Raw genomic sequence first — 12621 nt, 5'->3', positions numbered from 1 at the left:
TCATTAGGTATATCCCAGTATATCGTCAGGTCATCTGACTTAGTTAAATGATTATAGCCAAATGTTAATCTCTGGTTGTAGATCATGGAGCATCAGATCTTTATCCAAAGACTTACTACTGATATAAGATTTAGAAGGACACTTAGAGGTCCTTTTAATGACTTAATTAAAATTTTAACAATATAACATAACAATAAGGGATGATCCTAGAAGTAATAACACTAGAAGCTAATGTCCAGTGAAACATAAACATTTTTCATTATGAGTGCATTAATCCTGCAGCCAGGGAAGGCTTTATACCATCAAATAAAAATGGAATTTGCCAGGGTGCTGGGAAAAAAACAAGCAGCCATCTTGAATTTTCTGTAGCTCTGACTCTTTGATTTATAGTTATTACTTACCCACTTTAATTTCCAAATTTAGGAGTAGATTATTGCCATGTTTTAAGGAAATCAGGATCAGAATAGTCTGACAGTGAGGGGTTAATTTTGTAGAAGCAGAATCAGCTTTATCTACATGTACCCTAATCTTCATAGATCATTGTGAAATAATACTTATTTACTTTACCAAAGTAACAAAATATTTTAAAAACAAATATAAACCACTTAAAAGCAGAGAAATTAACAATCTGTTATCAAAAGCCACGTTCTAAGGAAACAGTGTTCTCTTAACAGACAGAGAGAAAATAAAATTCCAGTCTGGTACTTTTGTTTTTGCTCAGTTGCTCAGTAATATCTCTTTGTGACCCCATGGACTGCAACACACCAGGTTTCCCTGTCCACTATCTCCCTGAGTTTGCTCAAACTCATGTCCATTGAGTCCATGATGCCATCCTGCCATCTCATCTTCTGTCATCCCCTTCTCCTCCTGCCTTCAATCTTTCCCAAAATCTGGGTCTTTTCTAATGAGTCACCACTTTGCATCAGGTGGCCAAAGTGTTGGAGCTTCAGTTTCAGCATGAGTTCTTGTGATGAATATTCAGGGTTGATTTTCCTTAGAATTGACTGGTTTGATCTCCTTCTTGTCCAAGGGACTCTTGAGAGTCTTCTCCAGCACCACAATTTGAAAACATCAATTCTTCAGCCTTGTTTATCGTCTAACTCCCACATCCCTACAAGACTACTGGGAAAACCATAGCTTTGACTATATGGACAGTTAATGAACTTTGTTTATCCGGTTAATCTTAGAAAGTCTTTTCCATAAATCTTGAAGAAGTAGCAGTATTCTTACAAAGGTATCAGAGTGAAACCATAGAAAGTGAAGTCGCTCAGTCGTGTCCCACACTTTGTGACCCCGTGGACTGTAGCCCGCCATGCTCCTCTGTCCGTGGGATTCTCCAGGCAAGAGTACTGGAGTAGGTTGCCATTTCCTTCTGCAGGGGATCTTTCCAACCCAGGGATCGAAACCAGGTCTCCCACATTGCAGGCAGACGCTTAGAAGGCATGTTTAAAATCTGATTGCTTTGCAATTGAGAAAGCAACCTGGTCATTGCTGTAACATGTAACACTTTAAAAAGATAAGTAAAATTATAACTGACAACATTTTATCAGGATGTATCTGATCTTCATGAATTCCACATAATTTTTAGGATATCTATATTAGTAACAACAACCATATAACCTGACAAGATTGATCACTCCTCCAAAATCACTTTCCATATAGTTTAACATGTCAAATGAACCCAGGTAATTTAATCTGTCTCTTTGGGATGTCTCAGGTGCCCTCTGATACACCCCAAAGTCAGCTAGAGGTCAAAACAAAAAAAGTTGTGTTTTTTTTTTTCAAAGTCCCTCAGTCATGTCTGACTCTCTGCAGCCCCATGAACTATACAGTCCATGGAATTCTCCAAGCCAGAATTCTGAAGTGGGTAGACTTTCCCTTCTTCAGATCTTCCCAACCAAGAGATTGAACCCAGGTCTCCTGCATTGCAGGCGGATTCTTTACGAGCTGAGCCACAAGGGAAGCCACAAAGGAAGAGATCAAAAGAAATTTATTAGTTTAATTTAGGACATTTTGCCAAAAATAGCAAAAGGGTTTATAGCCTTTTTGGATAGGATCATATAGGCCAATGTGAAACAACAGGTTTTCTCTTAGCCAAAGTAAGAAAATATTTCAAAGGTAAACATAGAACAGACCACTTTAAAAGCAAAGAAACTTAAAATCCATTATCAAAGGCAGTTCAACATCTCAAGAAAACGTATATCATGTACAAAACCTTTTTCTTTGTATTCACTTTCCATAAACTTCTTTTTTAAAAAGCATTTTGTTCATTTAGACACAGCCACCTGTAAGTCAGACCTACTTTCTTTTCTTGCAATAAAATGTAATTTTATTCCTCATACCATTTTACTAAAAACACATGTCCTGATTTCTTTAAACAGCCATGAATTGTACTTTATATTATCATTCTGTAGATTGGTGAGCATAAATACTAGTGATAAGTTCTAAAAAAAATTACTTTCTTATGGAGAACATCTCACAATGGCACCAAACATATTCATTAATAGTCTGAAATCTCTTTACTTTCTTTGTAAGAAGAAGCTGGTGTTCAAAATTAATGTTTCAAAATCTTATTTTATTTGGAAATGACCTAGCTATTCAATAAACTTTCATCAGTTTAGCACAATCCTAGAAATTCAAGTTACCCCAACCTGGAGACTATTTTAGACAGACATTCTAAAAGCATAATTATTTTTAATAGAGTTTATCTTAAAATTCCTATCTCAGTCACATTTTCTTTCTTTAAAATGTTCTTCACTCAAATTACTTTTCTTGTTGACAAATGTAGCTTACATTAAACCTAGACACAATAAAGTATTCCACAATGCTGATGACTCAAAACATGTCTTAAGTAGATTAGCAAATAAACATTAATACTAGATATTTAATATAAAATATTTCCTAGTTTATGTAAACCTGAAATTCATTTAGATTACTTTCTCTTGTAATTGTTTGATTTGTAAGTAGTTACTTTTCTTTAAGCCAACTGAATAGAGCTCATTTGCAAATTAACCTCAGTAATAAGAGTCAGACATGACTGAAGTGACTTAGCTGTAGCAGCAATATCATCTAAAAACAAATACACACACTAATATATACATGCATCCAGATGGACAGATCTTACAGTTTCTGCCTGGGACTTAAAATATCTATTGCCCATTCCTGCCTCCCTTTTATTGCCCCTAGGATTTAAGTTTTATCAATTAGTCCCAAACTGAAGGCTCAGGAAACGTGGGCTATATATCTTAAGGACATGGCAGGGGTTAACTTCAAGCTTCTTCCTAGGCAGGCCTTCTTAATAAGCTAACTGTTTTTAACTGCATATGCAAAAAGAAATGGTTTTGCAGTTTCAAAGGGGAAAAAAAATAGCTTTTCATTTTAATCCATTTTCTCCAGAGTCTAAAGACTATCATGGCCATCTTGTGTCAAGAAATGCATCTTTCCTTTCTGTAATCATAGTTTCATAGCTAAGATATTGACCACACAGTGCTCAAATTGACTCTGATAACAGGAATAGATCAGCTGATATAAATCTTGGATTTTCCCTCTGGGGACGTGGGGTCTTTGTTTGATCAGAAGAATCGGAAGGGGTAAAGAAATTTGTAAGAATGAAGGAAGGAGTCAGGAAAGCTGGGCTCCCCCTCCTCCTTGAGAAGGAAGTTAGACAGGGATTAGTTGATGGGAATGGAGACAGATGGGGAGGTTGGCAGGTGTAAAACAGCAATTAGACAAAGAAAGGAGAGAGAAAGGGAAGTGGCAGATTGGTTATTAATGTTTTGCAGAAAGCTTTCACTTTCATCTCAGGTTCAAAGAATTTGCTAACAAAATAAGCCACTTGTTATATATAAATAAATAATGCCAATATTTATTAGAAAATTATCTAGCATACTTTCAATATACTAACATTAAAAGAAAAGAGAAACAGTAGAGGATAACATCACCAAATTGGGCTTTGACCAACATACAAATTTAAACAGCACTGGGAAATCCCATGATAGCACATCTGGAGTCCCAGTTGGAAAAAGGTCCCAGGCAGTATGTCAGCTCCATGGGTGAGATTTCAAAAATTGAAATGCAGGGTTCTCGCTTATAATCCCCGAACACAAAGGAATACATTATCAATCTGTGAGCAAACTGCAGCTCTGGTTTCATGTTAATGCTTCTTGTTTTGTCATGTAAAACTGGGAATGTTGTTAAGCCTGGAACTTGGTTGACCAGACTCCCTTTAGGGGCTTGACAATATCAAGACTTTTCTGGTATCTATGATGCTGCAAGGCTTTCACTCAAAGCAGGCACTCAGGACAGTCACTCACAGTCAGGGCAGGGTCCAGGCAGGTTAAAAGCAAGGTCAGAGGCCTACTCTGCTTTGTCTCTGAAGCCTAAACAAGACTATCTATTTAATTTTCCTAACACAAGGACTTAGAAGAAATAAAGGAAAGGAAATAAGGAACGAACAACACAAAAACTGAAATAAAAAATGCCCTAGAGGGAAACAGTAGCAGAATAACTGATGTAAAGAACGAATATGTGAACTGGAATATAAAATGGTAGAAATAAGTGGAACAGAGAGGAATAGAAAAAAATAAAAAATAAAAGATATGAAGACAGTTTCAGAGACCTCTGGGATAACACTAAATGCAAAAAAGTTCAAATTGCAAGGTTCCCAGAAGAAGAAGAGTAAAAGAAAGTGTGTGAGAAAATAGCTGAGGATATTATAGCCTCAAACATCCATGACATGGGAATGTAAATTGTTACCCAAAATCGAGGAAACCCAGAGAGTCCCATACAGGATAAAAGCCAAAGTAAAACATGTCAAGAGCCATATGAACCAAACTAACAAAAGTTAAACACAAATATTAACAGGAGCAAAAGAAAAGCACAAAATAACATACAAGAGGAGAAGGCAGTGGCAACCCACTCCAGTATTCTTGCCTGGAAAATCCCGTGGACGGAGGAACCTGGTGGGCTGCAGTCCATGGGGTCGCTAAGAGTCAGACACGACTGAACAACTTCACTCACTTTTCACTTTCATGCATTGGAGAAGGAAATGGCAACCCACTCCAGTGTTCTTGCCTGGAGAATCCTAGGGACGGGGGAGTCTGGTTGGCTGCCGTCTATGGGGTTGCACAGAGTCGGACACGACTGAAGTGACTTAGCAACATACAAGAGAATCCGCATAAGGTTAAAATCTAATCTTTCAGCAGAAACTCAGCATACCAGAAGGGAGTGGCAGTATATGCTTAAAATGAAGAAAGGGAAAAATCTACAACCAAGATTGCCGTACCTAGCAAGGATCATATTCACATTCAACAGAGATAGCAAAAGCTTTACAAGCAAGGAAAAGTTAAGAGAATTCAGAACAGCCAAAAAGCTTTACAACAAATTCTAAAGGAACTTCTGTAGACAGGAAACACAGAGAAAGAAAAGACCTACAAAAATAAACCTAAAACAATAAAGTAAATGGTAATAGGATCAATCATCAATAATTACCTTGAATGCAAATGGATTAAACACTCCAATCAAAAGACACACTTGCTAAGTGGCTACAAAAAAAAAAAAAAAAAAAAGACCTGTATATATACTCTCTACAAGAGACAGACTTCAGTCAGACCTAGTGACACATACAAACTGAAAGTGAGAGGCTGTAAAAAGATATTACAAGCAAATGGAAACTAAAAAAAAAAAAATTGGAGTTGCAGTATTAGTACTAGATAATATAGACTTTAAAATAAAAACTACTACAAGAGACAAGGAAGGACACTATATAATGATTAAGGGATCAATTCAAGAAGCTATAACAATTATAAGTATATATGCACCCACATAGCAGTACCACAATACATAAGGCAAATGCTAACAAATCTAAAGGGGAAATCAACAGTAAAACAATATTAGTGGGGGTCTTTCATACCTCACTTACACCAATGGACAGATTATCAAGACAGAAAATTAATAAGGAAACATAAGCTTTAAATGCTACATTGGACCTTTTGTAAATAATTGATATCTATAGGACATTTCATCTAAAAACATTAGAATACACTATTTTCCCAAATTCACATGAACTTTCTCCAGTACACATCACATCTTGGGTCACAAATCAGGCTTTGGGTAATTTAAGAGAATTTAAATTGTATCAAGAATTTTTTTTTTTTTTTTCTAACCACAACACTGTAAGATTACATAAAAATCACATTAAAAAAAAAAAAAAAAAAAACCTGTGAAAAGCAAAAGCACTTGAAGGCTAAACAACATACTTCTGAATAACCAACTGGTAAGGGAGGAAATAAAAATAAATTAAAAAATAACACCTAGAAACAAATGACAATGAAAATATGATAACCACAAATCTTTGCAATACAGCAACACAGTGCCAATGGGAAATTTATAGCAATTTGAGTATCTATCAAGAAAGGAGGAAAACATTAAATAAGCAAACTAATCTTACACCTAAAGGAACTAAGGAGCTCTTGATGAAGGTGAAAGAAGAGAGTTAAAAGTCTGGCTTAAAACTCAACATTCAAAAACTAAGGTCATGGCATCCAACCCTATCACTTCATGGCAAATAGAAGGGGAATCAATGGAAACAGTGACAGAGTTTATTTTCTTGAACTCCAAAATCACTGCAGATGATGATTGCAGCCATGAAAGTAAAAGATGCTTGTTACTGGAAGAAAAGCTATGGCAAACCTAGACAGTGTATTAAAAAGCAGAGAAAACAAGGGGCTATCTAGTAAACTATGGTTTTTACAGTAGTCATGTATGAATGTGAGAGTTGTAGCATTAAGAAGGCTGAGCACCCAAGAATTGATGTTTTTGAAATGTCATGCTTGAGAAGACACTTGAGAGTCCCTAGGACTGCAAGGAGATCATACCAGTAAATCCTAAAGGAAACCAGTCCTAAATATTCATTGGAAGGACTGATGCTGAAGCTGAATCTCCAATACTTTGGCCACTTGATGCAAAGAGCTGACTCATTGGAAAATACCCTGATGCTGGAAAGATCAAAGGCATAAGGAGAAGAGGATGACAGAGGACAAGATGGTTGGATGGCATCACTGACTCAATGGACATGAGGTTGAGAAAGCTCCAGGAGTTGGTGATGGACAGGAAAGCCTGGCATGCTGCAGTCCATGGGGTTGCAAAGAGTCAGACACAACTTACACCTAAAACAACTAGAAACAAAGAACAAAAATCCTTAAAGTTGGTGGTAGCAAAGAAATCATAAAGATCAAAGGAGAAATAAATGAAAGAAACCACAAAAATATTAATAAAACTAAAAGCTGGTTCTTTGAGAAGATAAACAAGTTATAATTCAGCAGCCAGCCACACCAAGGAAAAAAGTAAGAAAACTTGAATCAATAAAATTAGAAATTAAAATGGAAAAATTGCAACAGACAGCACAGAAATACAAAGAGACTACTATGGACAACTATATGCCAATAAAATGGACAACTTAGAAGAAATGAAAAAAGCTCTTAGAAAAGTACAGCTTTCCAAGACAGAACCAGGAAGTTCTAGAAAATATGAACAGACCAATCACAAGCAGTGAAATCAATACTGTGATTAAGAATTTTCAACAAGCAAAAGTTCAGGGCCAGATGGCTTCACAGGCAAATTCTAGTAAACAATTAGAGAGAAGCTAACATCTATATTGCTCAAACTCTTTCAGAAAAATTGCAGAGGGAGGGAATCACCAGGCTCATTCTATGAGGCCACTGTCACCTGACACCACAATCTGACAAAGATGTCATGCAAAAAAAGAAAATTATAGGCCAATATCAGTGATGAACATAGATTCAAAAATCCTCAGCAAATTCTAGCAAACAGAACCCAGCAATACATTAAAAGGATCATACATCATGATTGAGTTGGGTTTATCCCAGGGATGCAAGGATTCCTCAGTATATGCAAATTAACCAATGTTATACCCCATATTAACAAATTGAAAAAGAAAAACCATATGATCATCTCAATAGATGCAGAGAGAGCTTTCAACAAAATTCAACACACATTTATGAAAGACACTCTCCAGAAAATGCATATAGAAGGAACTCACTTCAGCATAATAATGACCATATACAATAGACCCACAGCAAAAAATTCTCAATGGTGAAAAACTGAAAATATTTCTCTGTAAAATTAGGAGCAAGACAAAGGTGCCCACTCTCATGACTATTATTCAGTATATACTTTTGGAAGTCCTAGGCACAGCCACCAGAGAAGGAAAAGAAATAAACGGAATCTAGATCGGAAAAGAAATAAGTCTCACTGTCTGCCAATGACATGATCATATACATAGAAAACCTTAAAGATGTCACCAGAAAATTACTAGAGCTAATCAATGAATTTAGGGCTTTCTGGGAGCTCAGCTGGTAAAGAATTTGCCTAAAATGTAGGAGGCCCCGGTTTGATTCCTGGGTCAGGAAGATCCCTTGAAGAATGGATAGGCTACCCAGTCCAGCATTCATGGGCTTTCCTTGTGGCTCAGATGACAAAGAATCTGCCTGCAATGTGAAAGACTTGGGTTTGATCCCTGGGTTGGGAAGATCCCTTGGAGGAGGGCATGGCAAACTACTCTAGTATTCTTACATGGAGAATCCCCATGAACAGAGGAGCTGGTGGGCTACCGTGCATAGGTCACAAAAAGTCAGACATGACTGAATGACTAAGCACATTAATCAATGAATTTAGTGAAGTAGCAGGATAAAAAAATAAAACACAGCAATCTTTTACATCCCTATACACTAACAACATGGAGAAGGCAATGGCACCCCACTCCAGTACTCTTGCCTGGAAAATCTCATGGACAGAGGAGCCTGGTGGGCTGCAGTCCATGGGGTCGCTAAGAGTCGGACATGACTGAGCAACTTCACTTTACTTTTCACTTTCATGCATTGGAGAAGGAAATGGCAACCCATTCCAGTATTCTTGCCTGGAGAATCTCAGGGACAGGGGGGCCTGGTGGGCTGCCGTCTGTGGGGTCACACAGAGTTGGACACGACTGAAGTGACTCAGCAGCAGCAACACTAACAACAAAAGATCAGAAAGAGAAATTAAGGAAACAATCTCACCATTGCAACAAAAATAATAAAATACCTAGGAATAAACCTACCTAAGGAAGTAAAAGATCTGTACTCAGGAAACTACAAGACACTGATGAGAAAAATCAAAGATGACATAAACAGATGGAGAGATTTTCCATGTTACTAGATTAGAAAAATCAGTTTTGTGAAAATGAGTATACTACCCAAAGAAATCTAGAGATTCAATGCAATCCCTTTCAAATTACCAATGGCATTTTTCATAAAACTAGAAAAAAAATTACAGTTTGTATGGAAACAAAAAAGACTGAATAGTCAAAGGACTCTTAAGAAAGAAAAACAGAGGTGGAGGAATCAATCTTCCTGACTTCGGACTCTATCACAAAACTACAGTAATCAAGGCAGTATTGTTATGGCATCAAAACAACAATACAGACCAATGATACAAGATAGAAAGTCCAGACATAAACTCATGTACCTATGGGCATCTTATCTTTGACAAACGAAGGAAGAATATACAGTGGATAAAAGACAACCTCTTCAACAAATAATGCTGGGAAAACTGGACAGTTGCATGTAAAAGAACAAAATTAGAATACTTTCTAACACCATACACAAAACATAAACTCAAAATGGATTAAAGATGTAAATGTAAGGCCAGAAACTATAAAACTCTTAGAGGAAAACTTAGGCAGAACACTCTTTTACATAAATTACAAAAAAATCCTCTTTGATCCACCTCCTAGAGTAACAGAAAGAAAAACTAAAGAAATTTATAAATGGGATCTAATCACATCTAAAAGCTTTCACCCAGGAAAGAAAACTATAAACAAGATGAAAATACAATCCTCAGAATGGGTAAATAAGTGCAAACGAACCAATTGACAAGGGATTAATCTCCAAAATATAAAGTGGTTCAGGCAGCTCAATATTAGGGGAAAAAAAAAAAAACAATCAAAAAAATTAGCAGAAGACCAAAACAGACATTTCACCAAAGAAGATATACAGATGGCTGATAAACACACGTAAAGATGCTCAACAGTTCTTATTATTAAAGATATACAAATCAAAAGTACAATGAGATACGACCTCACAGCAGCCAGAAGAGCCATTATCAAAAAAAAATCTGTGAACAATAAATGCTGGAAGTATGTGGACAAAAGAGAATCCTCCTGAACTTTTGTTGGGGATGTAAATTGATACAGCCATTATGGAGAACAGTATAGAGATTCCTCAGAAAACTAGGAATAAATCTGCCATAGGATCCCACAGTCTCACTACTGGGTGTATATCCTGAGAAAATCATCAAAAAGACACATGTGGAGGCTGAGGGGAGCAGGAGAAGGTCCTGGTGGTCGGAAGATGCTGCACTTTGGTATAAATTGCAATCAATTAGGGATCATTTTTCAGACTCAAGTTAGAAATGAGAGTTCAGATAAGTGAGGTCACCATTGCTGCTTTAAACACCTCAAAAGGGGGAATGGATTTATCAGAAGTGAAAGAGAAGAGCTTGGTAAGAGTTAAAGAAAACAATTTTGAGAAGTCCAGTGCTAGAGCACTTTCTCCGATCAAATGCGAAGAACGCTCTGATGAGATGTCCAAGGATCACTCTAAAGATAGAGTGTACACCAAGGGTTAGAGGAAGAAAGACTGTGGCAGGAGTAAGACTCGGGAGAGGTGCAGTGGTTCCAGTGGGAGCAGTAGCACCAGGTCTCAGTGCAACTCTACTTTCAGTTCGGTCTCCAGCCCAGCACTGGCTCCAGTTTGTCTTCAGCTTGGAGCCACTTAGGGAGTTCCAGCACATTCTGCAGCTCCAGCTTCAGCAGCTTCTCTGCCTCTCCATGTACGTTACTGCACAGACATGAGAACAGGCGGCATTGCAGCTCCACGTCCAAATCACTCAAAAGAGATGAAAAGGAAAGGAAAAAGCAGAGTCTTTCCCAAAACCTACCAAAGTACACATTAGGAGGCTCACCAGGAATGTGTCCAGGATCACATAATGGAGATATTCTCCACCTATGGGAAAATTAAAATAATTGACATTCCTGTGGAAAGGATGCACCCTCATCTCTCTAAAGATTACACACATGTGGAATTTGAGAATCCAGATGAGGCTGAGAAGGCTCTGAAACACATGGACAGAGCACAAATGGATGGCCAGGAGATCACTGCTACCACTGTGCTGGCCCTCTGGCCTTGGCCACCCCCAGGTGATTCAGCCCTCCTGAGAGCATACCATCTCCCATGCACTGAAGGTCACTCCCACGGATGTGGTGAAGGTCGCATTCCCCTTGCTGCAGGTCCTCTGTGAGGCACACTCCCTCTTCCTTTGCCATCACCACCAACCGAGCTTTCCAGCTCCAAATCCTCTGGATAAGCAGGGCCGCTGAAGATCAGCCCTTGTGGATTAGATCCCATCCAGCTCACTCTTGTCACTTTTCTAGCTAAAAGGAGATAATAGGAAAGAAATCCCTCCCTCGGGCGTAGGCTTTGAAGGTGGAGGCAGTGATTGAGACTGTCTCTCCGGTTAGCAGAGTTCCCACAGTAGGAGTGATTTGGGTTTGGGGTCGTGCTTGCAAAGATGCCCTCCAATTTTCTAGCTAAAGAGCTTCCACATTTCTAGATCCTGAGAATCAGCTTAGTTGCAAAGCCAGCAGGGTTAAGCAGGGGACCCCAGGTGTTGGTACAGGCCCTGCCTGGAAGCACATTTTCCCATTCTACACATGACTTGTGGCCCATATGGTATGGAGTCCCACCGGAAAGGTATGCTTTTATGCAACTGCAAATGCTGTTAGTCTGGCCCTGTTCCCCTGCCTGAGTCCTTTTCTGACCTCTAAGGTCAAACACACTGCACCCCCCCTCCCCTCAATTTGCTGCCCCAATTGGTTCTTTTCAGATGTACATGTGTGTGCACTGGCACACATTCACACATCTCCCCATCTCTCTGAAATTGGTGAGATGAAAGTCAGTTCTGCCCGGTAATCACTGAACAACACCCCCACCCCCAACTCTCCCATTCTGCCACCATCCTGTTGTGTTGATATTCATGGTAGTCTTCCAGGTTACCTTGGCAACATGTACATTGCCTTTTTGGCTTTTACTATGCACTCAATACTATAAATATTCTGTTTTGAGTTTTGTAACTTTGTAGCATTTTAGATGAGGTTGGGTTTGTACTTTGTTGTGTAGAGTAAAATAATTGTATTGAATAAACATAGGACTAGGAAAAAAAATTACACATATATTCCAATGTTCATTGCAGCACAATTTACAATAGACAGGACATGGAAGCCACCTAGATATCCATCCACAGATGAATGGATAAATAAGTTGTGGTACATGTATTCAATGGAATATTACTTAGACATAAAAGGCATGAATTTGAGCCAGTTTTCATGAGGTAGATGAACCTAGAGTCTGTTATACAGAGTAAGTCCAGAAAGAGAAAAGTAAATATATTAAAGCATATATATGGAATCTAGGAAAAAAAAAAAAAAAAACACAGTACTGATGAATCTATTTACAGGGAAGGAGTGGAGACACAGACCTAGAGAAAGGAGACACAGACCAAAAGGAT

General features: G+C 38.1%; 1 pseudogene; it reads left to right on the top strand.

The window, feature by feature from the left end:
• The first annotated feature begins 10524 nt into the window (after positions 1 to 10524).
• LOC113877416 lies at positions 10525 to 11297 on the top strand (annotated as a pseudogene).
• The last annotated feature ends 1324 nt before the right edge of the window (positions 11298 to 12621 follow it).

This window comes from Bos indicus x Bos taurus, chromosome 19, assembly GCF_003369695.1.
Source record: "Bos indicus x Bos taurus breed Angus x Brahman F1 hybrid chromosome 19, Bos_hybrid_MaternalHap_v2.0, whole genome shotgun sequence".
NCBI classification, from domain to species: Eukaryota; Metazoa; Chordata; class Mammalia; order Artiodactyla; family Bovidae; genus Bos; species Bos indicus x Bos taurus.
This window is presented reverse-complemented; position numbering and strand designations above follow the sequence as displayed.